The sequence below is a fragment of the Quercus lobata genome, chromosome 11 (assembly GCF_001633185.2).
Source record: "Quercus lobata isolate SW786 chromosome 11, ValleyOak3.0 Primary Assembly, whole genome shotgun sequence".
Classification (NCBI taxonomy): domain Eukaryota; kingdom Viridiplantae; phylum Streptophyta; class Magnoliopsida; order Fagales; family Fagaceae; genus Quercus; species Quercus lobata.
Genome location: NC_044914.1, coordinates 37026399 through 37048766, shown reverse-complemented (window position 1 = coordinate 37048766; position 22368 = coordinate 37026399). Strand labels below are relative to the sequence as shown.

At 33.6% G+C, this 22368-nt stretch overlaps 2 pseudogenes; both read left to right on the top strand.

The window, feature by feature from the left end:
• The first annotated feature begins 586 nt into the window (after nucleotides 1-586).
• Nucleotides 587-3829, top strand: LOC115966801 (annotated as a pseudogene).
• Nucleotides 3830-9438: 5609 nt separating this feature from the next.
• On the top strand, nucleotides 9439-10384 carry LOC115966248 (annotated as a pseudogene).
• The last annotated feature ends 11984 nt before the right edge of the window (nucleotides 10385-22368 follow it).

Below are 22368 nucleotides of genomic sequence, written 5' to 3'. Positions count from 1 at the left end.
ACTGTGAGTTTGTTTTTGTTTGTGATTTTGGTGGTTGGGAGTTGGGTGCTGGTGGTGACAACGGCTATGACTGTGGGTGGTGGTAGCTGTGATTGTGGGTTGTGGGTTATGGGGAGTGGAAGAGATGTGATTCACAATAATATATATATATATATATATATATATATATTTTAATGAAGTGGTAAAAATTATAAAACCTTTGATGTTGGGTGAATTGTAAAATGAGTTGTTAAAATAGATAAAGTAGGTTTGTAAGATGCTAAATGCTAAATTTTTTGAGATCTTTAATGGGAATACTCTAAAACGTAAGCCTATCTCATTTTAGTCATTTCCTCTACTTATAATTGACACATTTTCTCTAAAAAAAAAAAAAATTGACACATTCATTAATATTACATTTTTGCCCTTTACATGCTTCTCTTCTCCTTAATATCCTCATGGTTGTTTGGTAATTTTACATTTACAATTATTATTATATTATTAGATGATGCTAAATTTGATACGATTTCAAACCCAATAAATTGCAGTTTGCAAACCCATGTCTCATTCTCTCTCTCAAAAACTAACCCACCACCTTTTTCTTGCAATGGATTCAAGCAACAATGAAACAAACCACGAATTCCCACTTTTCAAAGTCTACAAAAATGGTCGAATAAAAAGGTACTCAGACCATTTTGCCAACAAAGGTCAGGACCTTGTACCAACCAGCCTAGACTCTAAAACCGGGGCCCAAACCAAAGCCGTCGTCATTTCACCCAAATCAGGTGTATAAACTAGACTCTTCATCCCCAAAATCAATGGCCCAAATCAAAAGTTTCCTCTAGTTGTTCACTACCACGGTAGGCCCTTCTGTATTGGATCACCTTTCATGAAAGTCTTTCATAACTTTCTTGTTTCCATAGAGCATTCACATAAGAGAACGTTACTCTATTCTATTTTACCATCCTAAAAAGTTACTTTATCAATTATACAATACCATTTTACAATACAACCAGCATCTCAACTTTTTTTTTTTTCTATTCTATTCATTAAAATAATATATCTACACTATAAAATAATATAATCACACTTTTATCTTTTTCCTCACAGGCTCACTCTTTCAACCACCCACCACCACCACCCCTGCCACAATAAACCCACCACCACCATAACCACAAAAAAAAAAAAAAAAAAACCCCATTACTAGTATCACCACATTTGCCACAAAAAACCCACCACTACCACTGCGAAAAACCCATCACCACCACATTTGCCACGAGAAACCCACCACCACCTCCACCCACAAAACCATCACGAAAAAACCAACCAAACACCACAGCCACAGCCACAAGAAACTGGCCCCCATGCCACCACCAAACTAAAAAACCAAACAACAACCAAGCCCATGCCGATCTCCACAAACCCAGACACAGGCCACCGTCTCCACGTCGATCTCCACAAACCCAAACATAGGCCACAACAACCACAAAAGAACCCTATCGGAACCCACCTAAACCCACCTCGCCGATCTCCACCTCAACCGTGTTGCCACGCTGATCTCCATATCGCCACGCCACCATGCTAATCAACAAACCCACTACACCAATCAGACCCACGGCAGCAACCAGAGAGAGAAAGCAACCACGATGGCAAGCAGATAGAGAAGAGGGAGAAATGAAAAGCACAGTTAGAGGGAGGCGCTGCCACGCTGATCTCCACTTCACCATGCCACCATGTTGATCAAGAAATCCACTACGCTGATTAGACCCACAACAGAAACTAGAGAGAGAAATCAACCACGACAGCAAGCGGATTGCACGGATAGAGAAGAGGGAGAAAAGAGGAGTGTTTGAGTTTGAGCTGAGCGTGAAAGACAGAGGAGAGAGAGTGAGTAATAAAAAAAATGAAATTTAAGTTTATAATGGGTGAACAATGACTTGTATAAGTAAAATTGTACTGTAGCAATATTGTAAAAAAATTTACAATTAGCAGCTTGGATGCAGCCTGGTTTTTGTGCGAAAATGCTAAAATTTGCCAAGATATGGCATATTAAAGTCCTAGTGCAAATGCTCTTAGCCTCAGAAGCTAATGTGGTCGTTATTTCCGTTGATTATAGGCTAGTCCCAGAGCATGCTCTACCAGGTGCATATGAAGATTCCTAGGCCGCAATGCATTGGATTTCAGCCCACTCAAATGGGCAAGGACCTGAACCATGGTTGAACCAGTACGCGGATTTCAGGTGGATTTTTATGGCAGGTGAGACTGCTGGGGCTAATATAGCCCATTACGTTGTAGTCCAAGCTAGTGTTAAAGGATTGGCTGGTCCTAATGTTATTGTAGATATGGCAAAACGGACGGGTCGAGTTTGGGTTCGGGTTGGGTCAATCGAGTTATGGGTCAAACAGGTCACAGGTCAAAAACGGGTCATTTTAAGCAAGTTAAAAACAGGTTCAGGTAAATCAGGTTGTGGGTCGGGTTGACCCGTATTTTTCACATGAATTTTTTTTTATTGTTATTTTTATAAAGAAAACAACATGTATTTGCCATTTGGAAAGTTATGCAACAAATTACTTAATATAAAATGTATTATTTTGAATTCACCACTTATATTAAGAATGAAATCAGTTAAACTCATTAATACTTATTCAATAATTTTAAAATTATATAAATCCTAACATTGCTATCTAAAACAAAATAATACAAAGATAAGTAAAACAAATACACAAGTTTTATTTTTACACAATAACAACATTCCAAAATATAAAACAAAATTACAAATGACTTATTAAATAACCCATTTGATAAAGAATAAAAACATATAAGAAATTTACTATCTTCAAAATTAATTTTATAATCTATTATCAATTGTGGTTGACACTCTATTTCAATTGAGATATACATTAAAATTTGATTGCTTACTTATTTATACATGGTCTCTTTTATGAATATCATTTCATTGTTAAGCAACACACACACACTAGGAAATATCATAATTTATTTTGGACATAAATTGTTAAAAAAATAGGTCTAAATATTCATAATTTATGCTAATTTGATACTTTGGCTTCACTATTTTCACACTTGTGAATGTTTCTCATACATGTCTACAATTTTAAATCTATGTTTTCAACTCTACTGTAATTAGATTATCTTGGCATGTACTTTACTATTTGATATTTAAAATTTTTTATTCATTACAGAATGCTCAACAATTTATCTTTCAATTAATTTACATGCAGTTATGTAAATGCATCAATTATTTCCTTAAAGCGCACAACAAACAATTAAACTAATATTGTCTTAATTTTACTATTTTTTTTACCCCAAATTTTTTTTTAAATGGTCCGGGTCGGGTCGGGTTGACCCGCAAAAACACGGGTTGGGTCATGGGTCAACCCGTTTTTGCTTCAGGTAAAAAAATCGAGTTCGGGTTCGGGTATTTTTCGGGTCGAGTCGGGTCGAAATATTCTGACCCATATTGCCATGTCTATGTTATTGGATCAATCTTATTGCACTCGTATTTTGGGGGTAAAGAGCCTGATAAAATGATTGATTATTTGTACCCGACTAGTGCTGGGTTCAAGGATCTGATACTGCACCCGGAGGTGGATCCAAATTTGTCAAAAATGGCTGGTAAGAAAATGCTTGTTTGCGTGGCGGAGAAGGATTGGCTGAAAGATAAAGGTGTGGGTTATTGTGAAACTTTGAGAAAGAGTGGTTGGAATGGTAGTGAAGGAGTTTTTGAGAGCAAGGAGATGGGCATGGGTTTTTTCTATTGAATCCCAGTAGTGACAAGGTGGGGCCACTGATGAAAGCCATGGTTGATTTCATAAATCAGAACCAAAGTTAATGTTGTTTTTTTTTTTTTTTTTTTGTGGAAAAGCAGGAGATTTTATTTAAACAAACACAGAGTTCATACAACACTTACAACTGTGCTGGGGTTACATAGCCGAATTTTCCCCAAGCCAGACAAGTCCCTGACATATGGTACATAGACAAAATTGGGACATTCACTATAAACAGTCATCCTACTACGGAGATGGGTCCCCCACTTAGCTAGCGCATCTGCACATCCATTTGCTTCACGGAACTCGTGATGCATTTGCACCTCCCATTCCCGCTCCAAAAGGTTCCTGCAATCACAGATCAAGGGCAATATATTAGTGGGATAATTTAAATGTGAACTTGTTAGCCAGTCTAGGAAAGTTAATGTTGTTGGTTTGTCATTTAATGAAGACTTTCGAGTTGTTGTATATAATTGGACTCTGGTGGTGAGCTATGAATGTATTTGATATTATTATTTAGTGAAATAAAATATATGTGTTAGTTGAGTACTTTGAATTTGGCATCACCAATTAATTATTTGAGTACCTTGACTTTAGCAAAACGGTCTGGGTACATAGGAATAAATGAGGAATAACACATATAGCTGTCAGCAAAAAAAAAAAAAAAAACACGTATAGCGGTTTTCTATATTAAATTGTCGCACAATATTCATCTTATATTGGCAATTAGAAAAATATCGATGTATTATAATGCTTAAATAGTTGTAGCTACGAATAAAATTCATTACTATTGGTGGTTCTTTAGTGATGATTTATTGTTTGAAACGGAGCTTAGACCTTGAAGTTTTGAGTTTTGAATTTCAATCTTGAAGCACACTTAACATACTTTTAACTCTATTGCCTTCAATTGCGTATGCAAATATGAAATAGTATAAAAAAAATTTTGTTCATTTTTGTTGTATGCTAGACAATAAAGTTGAGGGGATCCAATGATACTAGGCTAGTATAGAGAGATGAGAGAGACTCCAACCCACCATATGTATAATAAATTAGTTGTCTTATATAAAATAAAATAAAAAAAGTATAATTTATTGGACAAAATTTAGTTACGAAATTAGTTGTAGTCTAACTCTATAACCTTACTCAATAAAATAAACATTATTATATATTTTAAAAATCTAACCACTGAATTGTATATTCTTTACGTTCTTAATACACATGTCAAATTTTGTATAAATTGAATATCATTCAGTATATGATTTATAAGCCTATATTTTATGTATAATTTTAAACTTCAAAACTTGCAATTTATTTTTATTGAGTTAGCATATCTGATATAAAAAGAAGATGTAATTTAATGGTGAATTTGTCAAAATTTACCTCTAATAAAAAAAATTAAATAAGGTTATAGTTTTAGGCTATTACTAATTTTGTGATTAAACTTTGTTTATATGTGTGTATATATATATATATATATATAGAGAGAGAGAGAGAGAGAGAGAGAGAGAGAGAGAGAGAATAATTCTGGGGTTAGGTAACATGGTGACAATAGACTACAATTGATTGAGCGTCCCACTCCCACGGTCCCATGCCATGACGCCACCATTAACACCATGATGCCACTGCCCATGCCCACGCGAGAGAGACCCATCTCTTGCTACCCAGTAGACGCAAGACCCATCCCTGACTCCCTATCGCATACATCATACCCAAACCAGAGACCCATCTTGCCGTCGCCGTCGGTTGCTCGATCTGCCAAACCCAGCCCAGCTTCGTTGCTCCACTGCTCCAACCTTCACAATTCACAGGTATTTAATCTATTGTTTCCCTCAAAACCTAATATAATATTTGTGAATCTCAAAATCTAACAATCTATGCTTGTGTTGTGGACTTGTGGTGTTTGTGTTTTTATTGATGAGTGATGAACTGATGTTGGTGATTCCGTGATTGTGAATTGAATCTATGACTCTGTGATTGTGTTTTTTTGGCTTTTTGGTTTTGTGACTCTTTGTGATTGTGTTTGTGACTCTCTCTCTTATATTATATTTTATATATATATATATATATATAGAGAGAGAGAGAGAGAGAGAGAGAGAGAGAGAGAGAGAGAGTTTGTAGAGATTAGAGAATATAATAGTGTATAGCTTGTCTGGTTGTTCTTTGTTGACTAGTAGTTGGGCAACAATAGGGACAAGTGACCAAAAAAAAAAAAAAAAAGTTAAGAAAAGTTTTTGTTAGTAGTGTTGAATAAATTTATAGTGTCGATAGTGGGATTAGGTTAGTGTCTGAAATATGGAGACAAGACAAAGACAAAAGAGATAAATAAAGGCAAAGACCCAAAAAAAATCATATAATATAGAAAATTGTCACACAAATTTAAGAAAATAATAGTGATTCTTATTTTATTTGTAGATCATCAAAAAATCAACTACAATGTTTGATTTTTTCAAAAAAAAGATTCAAATTCTTTAGAAGTCAACGTGGGATTGCCAACAACTAATGTTGCTATTCCAATCCCAGAAAATGTGGATGTTCCAATTCTAGAAAATATTCATTCCCCAATTCCGGAAAATGTCGATGTTCCAATCCCAAGAAATATTCATTCCCCAATTCCAAAAAATGCCGATATCCCAATTCCGAAAAATAACCATATCTCTCAAACACAATTTCAAAAAGTTGATCTTGATTCTTTGGATCATGATCCCAGAACACGCAAACAAATATGGGAATATCACGTTAATCAACGTGATGAAATTTGACAGGCTTACATTAAAAATGGTCCACACCAACCTCCTCTAGAGACATACAAAAAAAGTGGAAAGCACAATTGTAGCTTTCAAGCTTCTTAGTTTGAATATTATTCAACATGGCTTGAATATTCTCCTACGAAAGATGCAATTTATTGTCTACCCTGCTTTGTCTTTCATAATCCAAATGGAGTTGTGGGACAAAATACATTCACTGTTGGTGGATTTAGAAATTGGAAAAAAGTTGGGGGCAAAAATTGTTATTTTCAAAGTCATATAGGAAAAGATCCTAACTCAGCTCATAGAGCTGCTGAGCAAATGTGTAAGATTTGATGAACCAATGGCAGCATTTACAAAGGGTAGTTGATCATTTCACTACTGAACAAATTGCAAATAATTTATTGCAACTGAAAGCCTCAATTTTTATTGTCCAACATCTTGCCTTTCAAGCTATAGCTTTTAGAGGTCGAAATGAAAGTTTTAGTTCATCTAATCTTGAGAACTTTCTTGAATCATTGGGTATTGTGACTTTTTGGAATGAGAAGGTTGCTGTAATAATAGAAAAAGCTCCCAAAAATGCAACCTACATATCACCTAGGATTCAAATGGAAATTCTACATGTTTTCTCAGTCAAAGTGAAAAAGGCCATTTGGGAAGAAATTGGTGATGCAAAGTTTTGCATAATGGTTGATGAAGCTTGTGATGATTCCATGAAAGAGTGAATGGTTATGGTTTTTAGATACGTTGATGCAGAAGTCTTTGTGAAAGAACTTTTTTTGGGCTTATTCATGTTATTGACACTGTGGCTTTGACTCTAAAGATGGGGGGGATATATTCTTTGTTATCTCAACATTGCTTAGATATATAAAATATTCGAGGGCAAGGATATGATGGAGCAAGCAACATGTGAGGTATGTGGAATGGATTATAAGCTTTGATTTTGAATGATTGCCCATATGCTTACTGCATCCATTGTTTTGCACATCGCTTACAATTGGCATTACTAAAAGCATCAAAATAAGTTGTCCCCATTAGTGGGCTTTTTCTTAAATTGCTTTTGGTGATCAAAACTATTAATGCTTCATGCAAGCATAATGAGCAACTGAAAGTTGCCAATGCTAATGAAAAAGCACATTTGATTGATGTTGAAGAGCTTGGGATTGGAAGTGGACTTAATCAAATTGGTACTTTACAACGACCTGTAAAAACACGTTGCAGTTCACATTTTAGATCAGTTTCTAGCTTATTAAGGATGTTTACTTCAATTGTTGAAATTTTACTAAATATAATTGATGATGCAAGTGATGGAGAACATCGAGCAAAAGCAAAGTCAGCTTATGATGGATTAACTTCATTTGAATTTGTCTTCATCTTGCATCTTGAGAAGGAAACTATGGAGATCACTGATAAACTTTGTCAAGCTTTGCAAAGCCAATCTCAAGACATTTTAAATGCCATGCATTTAGTTTCATCTACTAAAGCACTTATCCAAAAATTTAAAGATAATGGATCGGATGGCTTACTCACCACTGTGTTATCATTTTGTGAGAAGCATTGCCTTAATGTCCTAGATATGAATGCTTGTTATGTTAGGAGGCGAGGTTGAGCTCGTAATCAGTAAGATAACGTTACAATTGAGCATCATTATCGAGTAAATATTTTTTATGCTGTAATATATTCTCAACTACAGGAATTAAATCATCAGTTTAATGAAGATGCAATGGAGTTACTTAGGCTTAACTCAGCTTTAAAACGTCGAAAGGCATTAAAATCTTTTAGAAGTAGTGATCTTTGTTTGTTGGTAAAGAATTTATATCCACAAGATTTCACAGATTATGACAAACAAGTGTTGGAGAAGGAGTTTTATCATTTTGAGCATAATGTAGTCCAAGATCTAGGGTTCAAAAAATTGAAAAGTTTATCTGAGTTGTGTCAATGATTAGTGAGAACTAGAAATTCAGAACACTACAAACTTGTTTATAGAATGGTAAGACTTGTGCTTGCTCTTCCAGTTTTTACTGTTACTACAGAGTGAGCATTTTTAGCTATGAAAGTTGTTAAAACTGACATTCGAAACAAAATGGAAAATGATTTTTTGATGGACTCTTTGATGTTATACATTGAAAAGGATATAGCTCTTACATTTAGTTTGGATTCAATCGTGGATGCGTATTTGAATTTTTTTTTTTGCTTATCACCCCCCCCCCCTCCGAGCACCCCCCAGCTTGAAATCCTAGGTTCATCCCTGATAAATGCATCGAGGCTTGGATCACTCATTACAAATTAAACATTTCCATTTTTTTTTTCTTTCTTTTGTATGAAAATTTCCAATTTCATTTATCATTTATGAACAGGATTGTCATGCATTTATTAGTGTATATATATTCCATGCAAATAGTCACTGTCTACGTTTTATTGTGGATATTAATTTGTACAAAAATTGTAAATATCACACAAGTAATACTGAATATATATAGTTTTTTTTTTTTTTTTTTTTCCGAGAAATGTAATTATGAATACAATGGATAGGAAATGTATATACTATTAATTGTCTAGCAAGAATTTTTTCCTTGTTTATTTTCCACTTACTAAATAAGAAAATTTACTATTTTCTTCTCATCTTAGACAGAAGAAAAAATATTTTATATCAAATGATAACATATCATTTATATCAAAACTTAATAAATGAGAATCATGTGTATAAAAATAAACAACACTCACTAACACGTGTATCATAAATATATATTTTTCTCTCTCACATAATTATGAGTTCCACTAGTTAAATTCATGCCTCATGCCCATTTATTGAATATTGATATCATATGAGAGAGAGAGAGAGAGAGAGAGAGAGAGAGAGAGAGTCGATCTTTTGTCGTATAAACCAAGGAAGATAGTCATTTCTAACATAATTTCCTTCGAAACTGATCTCAACAATGGATTCAACAAACACAAACGAAGTAGCCCATGACTTTCCTCCCTTCATCCGTGTCTACAAAGACGGCCGTGTCGAGAGGCTCCTCGGCACAGAAACCATTCCACCCACCACAGATCCCATATCTGGAGTCCAATCCAAAGACATCACAATCTCTCAAGAACCTGGTGTATCTGCTCGAATCTACCTCCCCAAAATCACTACCAACTCGACCCAAAAGCTTCCTCTCCTTATTTACATCCATGGTGGTGCTTTTTGCATCGAATCCCCATTCTCTCCTCACTACCACAACCACCTTAACCTCATTGTTTATCAAGCAAACGTTGTGGCTGTGTCCATCCATTACAGAAGAGCCCCATAACATCCTCTTCCAATTGCGTACGATGACACTTGGGAAGCCATGCAATGGGCGTTTTCACACAAAAATTCTGGTGGGCCTGAAGCTTGGCTCAATGAACATGCAGATTTTGATCGAGTTTTCTTAGCTGGGGACAGTGCTGGTGCTACTATTGCTCACAACATGGTGAGGAGAGTTGGGGTTGATGGTCTTGAAGGGTTTAAGATTGTTGGGATTATCTTGGTCCACCCTTATTTTGGGAATAATGAGCCTAGCAAATTTTTAGACTTTATTTTTCCAACAAGTACTGGACCTGATGATCATAGAATATACCCAGCTGGGGATTCAGAATTGTCAAGATTGGGGTGCACTAAGGTCCTGGTTTTTGTTGCTGAAAAGGATGGGTTGAATGATAGGGGTAAGAGTTACCATGAGGTCCTGAAGAAAAGTGGGTGGGATGGGACTGTAGAGATTGTGGAGACAGAAGGTGAAGACCATGTTTTTCATTTGTTTAATCCAAATTGTGACAAGGCTGATGACCTTGTCAAACGCATGGCCTCTTTCATCAAGGACAATTAGACCCACTTGCTGTCTTGTTTGTGTGTTTGTGTTTGTGTGTGTTTGTGTTTTTTTTTTTTTTTTTTTTTGAGTACTGTTTTAAACTTGTAGTGTAATAAGTATTCTCCTCTAATAAATAAAATTCTTAAAGTTTTGTCTTATAGTTACATAGATGAGTGCTGCCTAATTGAATTTCCACGCTATTATATTTCAATAATGAATTTTTTTTGCGTTATAATATTAGCAGATTATGAGATTTACCTAATGATTTAAGTTAGAGTGTGTTTGGAAAGTGATGAAATTAGAGTTTTTAGCTTATTTTTGCAATTATTCATGTGTCTAAATGCATTTTTTTGGTCTTATATATGAGTCTCACTGTATTATTCAACTAATTTTTACCTTTATTTTTTTTCTTTATTTTTTTTACAGTACTTTCAACAAAAAGTTTTTAATTTCAGTTAAATAAGCCGTTCCCAAAACGATCGACCCTTAATGTCATTTTGGCATGCGTAGTGTCTATATATGTTCTTAGTGTCTATTTGGAACAACTCATTTAGCTAAAACTAAAAACATTTTGCTGAAAGTGTAGAAAAAATGTTAAAAAATAAGCTGAATAGTATAGTGAGACTCATAAATAATATCAAAAAGTGCAGTGAGACTCATGAATAATATCAAAAAGTATAGTGGAACCCATGAATAGTAGCAAAAATAAGTTTGAATGCTCGAATTTGTGCTAAAACACAAGAACTTGTTCAAATCCCCAATTAAAAATTACGGTTAGATTGCTTTTACTTTAACTTAGACTAAGTGCGAAACAAGAATAAATAAGCGCAATGAATCGATAACACTACCCTAAGCCATATTCATTCATCATCGACAATAAAATGAAAGCTTAAAGAGTAGGGAAGAGAGATGCAAACACAAGATAACACCAAGATGTGTTATCAAAGAGGAAACCGAAGAACTCGGCAAAAAACCTCTCTGTAACCCTCCAAGTCGAAATTGATCCACTAAATAATAAAGTTGGAATACACAATTAAGAAAAGACCTTTCAAACCTAGTCTACCCCATGTACTTGAGCCCTCCAAGCTCCTACTACTAACTGACTTTTCGAAACCTTATCTTCTCTAACTTTCTAGATCTCACAATTCAGCTCGATTGCATTTGCCAATAAATGGCTCCTTCCAATGCTTCCCAGTAGCAACAAAATCTCACTTTACACTCAGGATAGGTGTGGTAAGTATTGTAAGGAGTTGAGAAAAATCATAAGGAAATGTGTAGATGATTATGGGTATGACAATCTCTAACCCTCAAGTGTACTTTCTAAAGTTTTCTCTTTAAAAAGCACTCCTTACCATTTGTGGGTAATGAGGGTATATATAGCAAAACATAACTTTTTGCCAAACAGAATGTTTTGCAGGTCCTTCGCGGGTTGGCCTTACCTATGAGACACTCACGAAAAGTATAATCTGGCATAACTCTTCATCTTTCAGTCATGTGCTCTACACGTGACTCTTTTAATGGGTGAGCTTCTCGCAAGACAGTCGCAAAATCCACTTGTACATCATTTGAAGCTTGAGTCTTCACCGATCTCTCACACTCATCCCTTACAATTAATCCCACATATATACAGGGAAAATGATTGAAGAAATTACAGTCAAATTTAGCATGGAATTAAAACCAACACAACATAGTTGGAAATCACAACTTTACAAAGCTGAACAAGATAATCGACTTATACAGCTTCTCAACAAGATAATTAGTCCTTAGCAAACAGCATTTATACTCAGACACTTAGATCCAGATTCGTAGATATTTGCTTAATTCCCTAAAGAGGTTTTCTATGTAATGAAGCAATAGAAGGGTATGTTAGGTAGGTTGGGTTGTTACAAACTTAAACAATAAGTCTTTTCAATCTCAACTTATTATCTATCATAACATATCACCTTAATATGTTCTAAAAAAATAATATTATTTCAATCAATCACGACTTATCACCTAAGGATATTATGACAAATTTATGTCCCAAACATTTAGGGACGCAACTATGGTTGGATGTGTTTTTTTTTTTTTTTTTTTTTTTTTTTTTTTTTTTTTTTTTTTTTTTTTTTTTTTTTAATACTAGTATGTGTGTGTGTGTGTGTGTGTATAGCAATTTGGTTCAATAAAATTGCACTTAACTCCCCCTTAACAATATCATTGATTTTTTAAAAGGTTATAAAAAAAATTATTGATCTAAAATCTAAAATAAATTTAACAAACCCAACAACAAAATTTATCAATAGCAAAGTTAAGCCCAAATAACAACCCAAAAAAAACCCATGCACAAAAAAGAAAAAAGAAAAAAATCTAAGCAAATTCTAATTAGGACTCTAGGAACATGGTTTTAAAAACCGGTACGGACATAAAATTGGAAAAGATACTGTTTATCGGTTTTCTAGTCCAACCATGGAAGAATCGGTGGTCATACCAATGATGTCATAATTAATATAATTAAAATATTAAAATAATTTTTATGTAAATTTTGATTTTTCATAACTTATATTATGAAAATATATAAAATATAAAGATAATTTTGTTAGAATATTTTTCTTTTTAGTTAGTAATTATTTGACAAAGTATAATTTGCTAAGTTTGTAATTTTATTTTTGTAAATAACAATTTAATAGTTTAACTTTAACTCTTTTTTTTTTTTTAACTAAAAACCAAATGTCACGATGACAAGAAAAGTCATTGACTTCCCAACCCAACTTCCCCACTTCCCAACCACACACGTTTATATCGGTTTACTTCTGTTTTTCTTGCCCCTAAAAGTTAGCACCACATGTTACCACTTACTACTATTATATCAGTCAGTACTTTTAAGTTTTAAGACTTATTATATTCAAAGTTTCAACCTTTCAAAATTCAAAATCTTTTCATTTTTCTTTCCCCTCATGGCACAAGACACGGTGATTCTCTCACAGACTCTTTCTCTCTAATCTTTCTCAAGACAAGTTCTTCTTCAACATCTAATTTTAGTGGCTCAAAGCATAGACTTCTCATACATTTCATCAACATAAGTATCTTTTTCATTTTATTTTCACTAACAAATCTAAGATTTTCCTCAATATCATTTTAGTGTAGATTTAAGAAGTTTCGCAAGTTTGGTTCTAGTTTTTTTTCCCCCTTTAGTTACCAGAATTGGTTTAACCACATTGATTCCTATTTTTTCCAGTTAACCTGCATTTTCTAGTTTTTCTTGGTTTTTCTTCAATTTTCGGTTTTTGATGATATCAGAACTAGATTAAGGTTCGGTTCTCGGTTGAACCTACTAGTCCGGTTCAGTTTTGAAAACCATGTCTAGGAGAACACCCACACAATTATACATAACATGCAAGACACCAAAATAAATATTAAAAAAAAAAAGAAAAAAAAAAAGAGAAAGAAAACCGGCTAAAGAGAAGGAGTGACAGACAGACTGAGTGAGATATGGGAGGGGCACCTTAAATGTAGCACTAGCACTGTGGCTAGGGGTGTTCACCACACCACAAAAACTACACCAGAACTGCCCACAAAATGGCATAATCACATCGCACCGCATGGTGTAGTGCAATTTGCAATTTTATAATAAGAAACCGCATCGCACCGCACCTTCTCTATATATTAATATATTTATTTTTTTAATATTAAAAATATTATTAATAGTTTAATAATCCTAGTTTTTAACAAAAAAATTAGTTTAATAAATCTAGCAAGTGTTGATTAGGAAAGCTAGCCCAAAATAAAGAAAAATTAGCTCAATAAATTAAAACTTAGCCAAAAATAAAGGGAAAATTCAGTTTTGGGTTGGGCAGGAAAAGTCCAAAATTTGAAAAATATACCAACTTCAAACCGTTCAAACTGCATCTTATATACCACACCGCATATGTGACTTCAAAAATGAGGTATGGTGTGGTTATGGTTTTAGCTAAACTCTGAGCCGCACCACACTGCACTGCATCGCACATGTGACCACAAAAATAAGGTGCAGTGCAGTTATGGTTTTGGCTAAACCGCACCGCAAAGTGCAGTAATAAAAATGGTCAAAAACCGTACTGCACCGTAACACGAACACCCTTAACTATAGCAATATTTGAATTTCTAGAGTAAAAAATTGCTAAACTTTTGTTGGTTGATTTCATAATCTAAGTTGTGATTTATAATTTGAACTAAATACAAATATCAAAGAAAAAAAAGAAAGAGAGGCAGAGAACTCTATAATATTTGAGAGAGAGAGAGAGAGAGAGAGAGGCAATGGGATAGAAGATGCTCCATCTTTCTCTCTTTAATAAAGTTATATATATATATATATATATATTAGTAAAACCCTGTTTAAAAATAGCTGGGGTATATTTATGTATTGTACTTATCTCTTAGTGCCTGTCTGTAAGTGTATTTAAAAAAAATTAAATTAAATCAAAGTTGAGATAACTTTGAAATTAATTGGTTTGTTGTTTGAGATTTAATAAAGTTAGTTGTTTGTAGTGTTGGGTTGTGTGCATGGTACTTCAATAATTTGTAGGTTATTGAACATATTTGTAGATTAATTTTTTGTGCTTTTTTTTTTCTGCCCCCTAACCTTAAGTCCTAGTTTCGTCCATGCAAACATTGCTTAAAGTTAAATGAGGAAAAATCATTTACACAATAGACTAGAGTAGAGTTTTCTCAACAATGTAATGATATGCCATGGGTTTTCAACTTTTCATAGAACCATTCCTCTTCAAGTAGTTAGAAATCTAGAAAACACATCAAATTGCAAGACGAAGAGAAATGGGGATATTGGATATCCTTCTGATAAGAGAAACATTGTATGTAGACAACAAAAACTGTCCTTTACGTCAGTGATTGGATCAGCAGAGCATATAATTTTACCATGCCCAAATTTATGTGGTCTTTCCATCTTGCATGAAATGGAAAAAGAGGGAAGAAAACGTAAATAAATTTTAAAAAATTGTACAAAATATTTGTTATTTGAATTATCTACAAAAAATTGTCATCCACTTCTTGTCTTCTTCCTCTATTTTTCATCTTCAATCTTTTAACTTTCCTGAGTTTCCTCACTTTTTAATAAGGGAATTTAATAATGTAACATTATTACCCTTTTCATGCTACTCTCTTCTATTAATATCCTGGTTCACTACAAGAAATTTGGTCTTTAGCGATGGCATATAGTCGTCACTAATGCTTTAAATATCGTCGCTAATTATATTAGCGACAAAAAATGTCGTCGCTAACTTTCGTTAAACGAATTTGGTTACAAAAAAGTTTTTAGTGACAATATTAATGTCATCACAAATACAATACTATTAACAATAACAAAGTTGTCACTAATAGTGACAATTTTCGTCATAAATAACTCGAGACCTCAAGACGAAATGTCATCGCTACTATCTCATTAGTAGTAACAAATTTTTTTGTCATCGCTAGTAGATTATTATTAACGATGACATGTTTGTGGTCATTGATATATCATTACTAGCGACAACACTTGTTGTCGTCACAGATAACGATATATAAGTGACCACAAACATGTCATCACTAAAAATTGCATATTAGCGATGATATTGTTTGTCGTCATTAATGATACGATAAAATATTAGCGATGACATTGTCGTCGCTAATAATATTTTACATTTTTTTTCTTTAAAATTTACATTCTGAATTTTACATGGGTACCTGTTGGGTAATAACAAAGCACAATCCTAAGCGCATAAAAAATTTTCAATCACAAATACTCATATAAGCAAAAAAAACTGCTCAATCAATAACTACTAATAAGGGAAAATAATATTCAAGTTCAATATCATATACATAATAAAAGCTCCAATCTATTCACTCAAATACTAATCAAATAATAACGAATTCCTCATGAAGATATGCAACCAAGCTGAAACTTGTTGCAATGAAATATATCTCCCCTCTTCATCATCTCATTAATGCATATGTACATGTGCGCTTCCATGAAATCATAGAGAGAATGATGAAAAGAACCAATCAATGGCGAAGTTCCTTTGCAAGTTTTTCGAGCAAAGGTCGTGGAGGAAGCTCTGCAAGGGAAACAATGGTCAAAAAAATTTAGAGAGGTTTTGTGACCCATAGCCTAAAATTAAAATTTCATGACCTGAACACAATTCAATGTCACTGTTGATGCCATGAGCACAACCCCTTTTAGGCTTTTACATCATCAGGATTGCACTAAGAAAAACCTAATATGAAGTGGCTCCAAGGCTCAACCAATCCAATCATCCCCACTAACCCTTACTAGGAAACATCTTTTTCCATAAGTTTAAAATCCATCAAAACAGTGCAAACCAAACTCATGATAAAATGCATGATTCTTGAAAAAGATATTTGTTCAAAGTCTATATGATGAAAAAGATATCTACATGAAAAATTACACTTGCACTTGCAAGATACACTAAAGCCTCCTTGCTCATTTGAAAGGGGCGTTGAGTCAATCATCTCATGTGGTGGTTCATTAGGTGGAGAAAACATTTTTAGCCTAAAACTTGTTGCTTTGTAGATGTGGTTATATGTTAATATGTAGTGTAGCCTTTACAACAACAAAAAAAAAAAGTAGTGTAGCATGTAATGGAACCTAATTGTCAAATGTTTAGGGAAACTAATTTATGTAGTAACATACCTTATAGAAATAGTGTCTTCTTTGAAGCTCTCTTCGTAACCAACAATTCCTATCAAAAGCAATCAATAGATGCCTACATAAATACCTCAAATGACAGATTCTCAAACTGCACAAATAAAATTCCAAACAGTCACAATCACATTCTATAAAAAATTACAAGAATTCGAAAATGAAGACATACAAGAATACTAAAAAAAAGGCTAAGAATAGAATCAACAAATGGCTACAACTCATTCTTGAGGAGACTCCCCATCAAACTAAAGTTAGTAAGTTATTCGAACTAGCTTAGGGGCACAATTTTTAATTTTCTAATTGATTTTTTGATAAATGATTGTTGTTTATAACCATATGAAAACAAAGAATGTAAATAGATAACATAATATTTCAAGAAAAAAAGTAAGAAAAAAAAACTATTTTTTATAAAGAAAATTATTAACATAATGTGGTTCATAAGCTCCCTCCAACTATAACAATGAGTTATAAGTTTTATTTATTTATTTTTTTTTTTTAAGAGGATATAATTATTCCATTAGTTTTTTCATCTTCATGTATGTGACCTATTAGGGAAATAATTTCTTCCTTGTCATAGAGAGTCAACTTCTACAATAAGTTGAATGATTATACTTTGCGGTAAAATTAAGACTAAGGGTTCATTATGGAAGTGAAATAAGGACTACAGTATAGTTGATATGATGAAACTTATGACCTCACAAACAAAACATTTGCTTTGTTTGTCCTCATCTCACTCTCTAATATTGGAAGATATACATTTTTTTCCTTAATAATTTAAACTCACAAAAAACCCCTCTTCATCGTAATAAGCAATATCAAACAATAAAAATAAGGCTTTCAACAAGTAGATGAATGGAACTACGCATTAAGGACATAAAATGGATCTGTGAATGCAGAGCAATCTTAATGCATCATCTTCTTGTTTTAGACATTGTCGTCAAATTTTTCTTTTTAGGAATATCACAAAAGAGTTTTGCAAAGTAAGTTTGATCAAGAAGTGCACATTCTCACCCGAAAATGACAAATCCTATGACTTGTCTTCTGAAAACGAAGTATTTTCATTTTCACTCAAGAGGCAATCTAGTCGCTTTGCAACAAAAGGCGTAACTCTTAGTATAAACTGCTCCTCCATTACTTCCAAAACCAACACCAAATCAAACCAATTCCCAAAAAAAGAAAAAAAACATTGGTAAAAAACAATGTGATTTAACTATGAAATGAAAAAACAGTGAAGCAAGGGAATAGAAAAATAAAAAGAAAAGGAACTTGTGATAACAAAAGGGCTATCCCCATAGAACACAGTGATGATTTTCAAGTTTAAAAGACTATTTGGATTCCCAACCAAGCATATGAGATCAATGTATATTCTATCTGACATTTAAGGCCTAAATACAAGGTAATGGACAAGGTAAACTTTATTGCACAACCAAAACACATGGATTTATAATGTCTTTTGTTAACCTTGTAATAGCATATTAGTCGCCAAGAATTTTGTAGCTCAATGACAATGGCATAACAGTTCAAATCCCCCTCGTTGTAGCTAGTGATCCTTGATGCATGTATCGTCTTTCATTAAACTTAAATAATAATCTTCTAGTACTTCTTTGCCACCAAGAAGTCTAAATTGTTTACTGAATAATGCAATCATCCAAGTCAAAGCTTACACTTTGTATGCAAGACCAATTAAATTCTTCTGCGCAACTGCTCTAACATAAGGTCAATAAAATAATGGACCATGAGAATGACTATTAGCAAATAATTGGTCAACCTCTTCACCCACAATTTCAAAATTACTCATTATTATGAGAGAATTTATTCTAAATGAATAAATGGTACACTTATTTTCATTTCATATAGCTTTTAAAAAAAATCATTAATCTCAAACATTAACAAAAATTTGGAGATTTCATTTCACTACTTTTACATAATTACATGACACTTTCAGGAAAGCATAATGTAGTCATTGCATCATAGTAAAGTAAAAAACTTATCAAAACAGTAATTAGACAATTTTTACACTAATCATAATAGTGAACGGGCAGCTAATGCACCTATATTTTATACATGTTAGTGTAGTTTTCACATGGCCTCCATCTATAAATCTGCAGGTGGTCATAAATTGATTATATGAATCTTTTCTACCCATATGTAGTATTGTGTGTGAGAGAGAGAGAGAGACAGAGATCATTACTCACAACTCATAGTCCTCCATGTCCTGAGAGTGACTTCAGTTATTGCTCACTGACTACTGTCCAGAGTAACTTGACAAAATTCTATTGTAATCAATGCAATCTGAACAAGAACACATATATTAAGACACATTATACACTTTCACCAAATTTCTCATTGACTACAATCCATATAATTAATTTTTTACACGGAGTGGAAGGCCTGACAAAAGAAACTCACACAAACACCATTACAACCAATATCTTGACACGCTTGGTTATACCATGGGTTCTACAACATCAAATTTTGGATGACAAAAACTGAGATAATGCAACTGAAATGACTCTAATATTGTAAATTAAGAAACACTACTATGACAATACAACAATATAAACAAACCAACTTTATTGAATTATTTTGAAACTAGAAAGGATAAATGGCAATTCACCAAGGTATAAGAATCCTAGACATAATCTCAGAGGATACTATTTCTCCTGATCTCAAGACAACCCACTATGCTCAAGAAGAACCTTTGTTTCATTACATTGCTTCCTCAAATGTTTGTATCTATGCCTTAGAGCATCTTTCTGAAAGGTGAGACCAAATTTCCCAGATCTTTAACCCAAATTTTCTTTAAAAAGCTTACCAACTTTGGAATCACACCTACGCAATACGCACCCTTAGAAATCAACCACCAAGTGTAAGTAAATTCATTTAATAGAAATTACAATAAATTAATATTTGGAATCCAATTGTAAAGTTTGCAATTGAAAAGGCCACTATCTCAATTTGATAGTACCAAATACATCAAAACTAGCGACTACTAATAAAGGAAAAATCAATAGAGTTTATTAAAAATAGAAATAATCTCAGTTAATTAATAAAAGAGAAAATCATATAAATAATTAAAACTAACAAATTAGATAAATCAAGAGAGACAATACCGTACCAAGAACTATTTCGATTTGATCATAGGTACGAAATATTTCGGTACCAGTTAATACCAGTGTACCATTTTGGAATCATCACTAATTTTATATATATATATATATAATATTATATTCTAACCCACACCCAACATAGTAATTATAAAATTATAATAATAATATAGATATTCAAGCACATATATAAATCTAGTTTTTTTTTTTACCTTGGATTAATTCCTAAAAAATAAAAAATAAGAAGTTTTATAATAAAAATATATGAAAAGTAAAAAATAAAAATAAAATGAAGACTTAATTCTTGAACAACGAGCGGAAATGTCATGAGTACAATTCAATCAACTAAAAAAAAAAGGAAAAAGCTTAAGTTTTAAATTTCAAAAAGATTGATGGCTGTCATTCACATTGAAAAAGGCAAAACCCAAAGCTTTTTTCAAACACTTAACACCCTCCCATCAACCACATGTCCTAGAAACTAACTTTTAATATATATTTTTTAACTTTTGCATTGAGAAGAGCACTGGTCAGCGTACAAAACAAGAAGGAAATAAACTTGGCATGCCTTCCAGCCAGATCTTCAGTACACCCACAAGAAAAATGATGTAAAACAGAGAAGAAGAAGAAGTGGGGCGAGAAAAAGGCTGTAAAACTAAAACAGTGCAAGAAGAAGAAACAGAGAAGGGTGCAACTGCCATATCAATCTAGATCCATGACAGTATTCGGCATTATAGGTTCTATTCCAAGTTTAATCACATTAAAAACAAGTATCCATATCCATTTCTTCTCCATCTTAAATCACAAATTCACTTCAATTCATTAACTTTTATATGCAGAAAGCAGAAGCTAATGCATCCTAAACAACCTAATAATTCGTCAAACAAAATATGCACAATAACTCTTTGCTAACTCTGACCTACACCACACTCTTTGCTGTCGAGTTTTCTAAACATTCAAAAATAACTCTATTAACAAATTGAACAAACTAAGGACATACAGGTAAACTAAGAAATCTAAATTACCCGTCAAATTCTACTCCTACTAACAATTCACACACTCACATAAATAAGTCACATTCTCAAAATAAAAGATTAAATAAAAAAAATTGAAATAATGAAAGTAAAAAATTCCATAAATTCACAATAAGCAAATAATTGATTACACATAAGAAACACATTCACATTCACACAGAAAAGTGAGCAAATTTTCAATTTGAAAATGCAGATAGTGAGTGAGTGGAATACCTGAAATTCTTGGCTGGATTAATTAGTGGGAATCATGCCAATGTTCCTCGCATAAGCGAAAATGCCACCAGCCTCAATGACGGGTCCAGCATCCCCAATGGGCTTCAGCTTGTACTCCTTCCCAGTCGTGTGATTGATCAAACGGCTCTCAGCGAGCTCAATGGTGATAGTGTCACCAGTCCTACATTCCTCACATATTCTACCCTCCAATTCCAGAGGGTACACCTCTCCCGTCGCCACCGAGTTCCTGAAGAATATCCTCGCATACGTCTCTTTGTGGCATAGAGAAAGGTGAGGGTGGTTCACACGATGGCAGCGGTTGCTCGATCGCAAGCGGTGAGAGTGAGCCACAAAGAGAGAGAGAGAGAGAGAGAGGGGTCAGTGATTGGTGATAAAGAATGAAATTGAAAACTGATGTGAAAATACAAGAGTGGGAAAAATATTTTGGTTTGGCGCCCATAAGAAACGAAGTCGTTTGGGCTTTTGTCAATAGTCCAATATTTTTTTCATTTTATTTTAAAACTTATTATTTTTAATGGTAATTGTGGTTGCACGATTTTCTTGGCCCAAATTCTAATGATCAGGCTTTGACCCAAGACGCAACCCACAATGAATGTTCGTAGAGAATGGGTGAAAGAACTTGGCTTCAGTGAGCCCGTTCGGTCGAATGCATGGATAAGGTGGTTGCAGAAGATAAAAGACACGGGAAAGATTTCTCAAGTCTCCTTATATTCCTTTTCTCTTTAGGTCTTCTTACAGTTTTTTCCGTCCCCTTCTTTGGGGGACTGCATTACATTATATAGCTCTCCTTCTTTCATCTAAACCTTACACCTGTTGATCATCTAAGCATCCACTTGAGCGCCTGTCCCATCAGCCGCCCTCACCACTCCCTTTGTGAGTTGCAGAGGCCAAGGCGGTACTGTTCAGGGGTCTTTTCCTCATTAATGCGGCCAAGAGGTTGGTTGGGGCGCAATTAATGTGGTGGTAGCTTTTCGAGGGATAT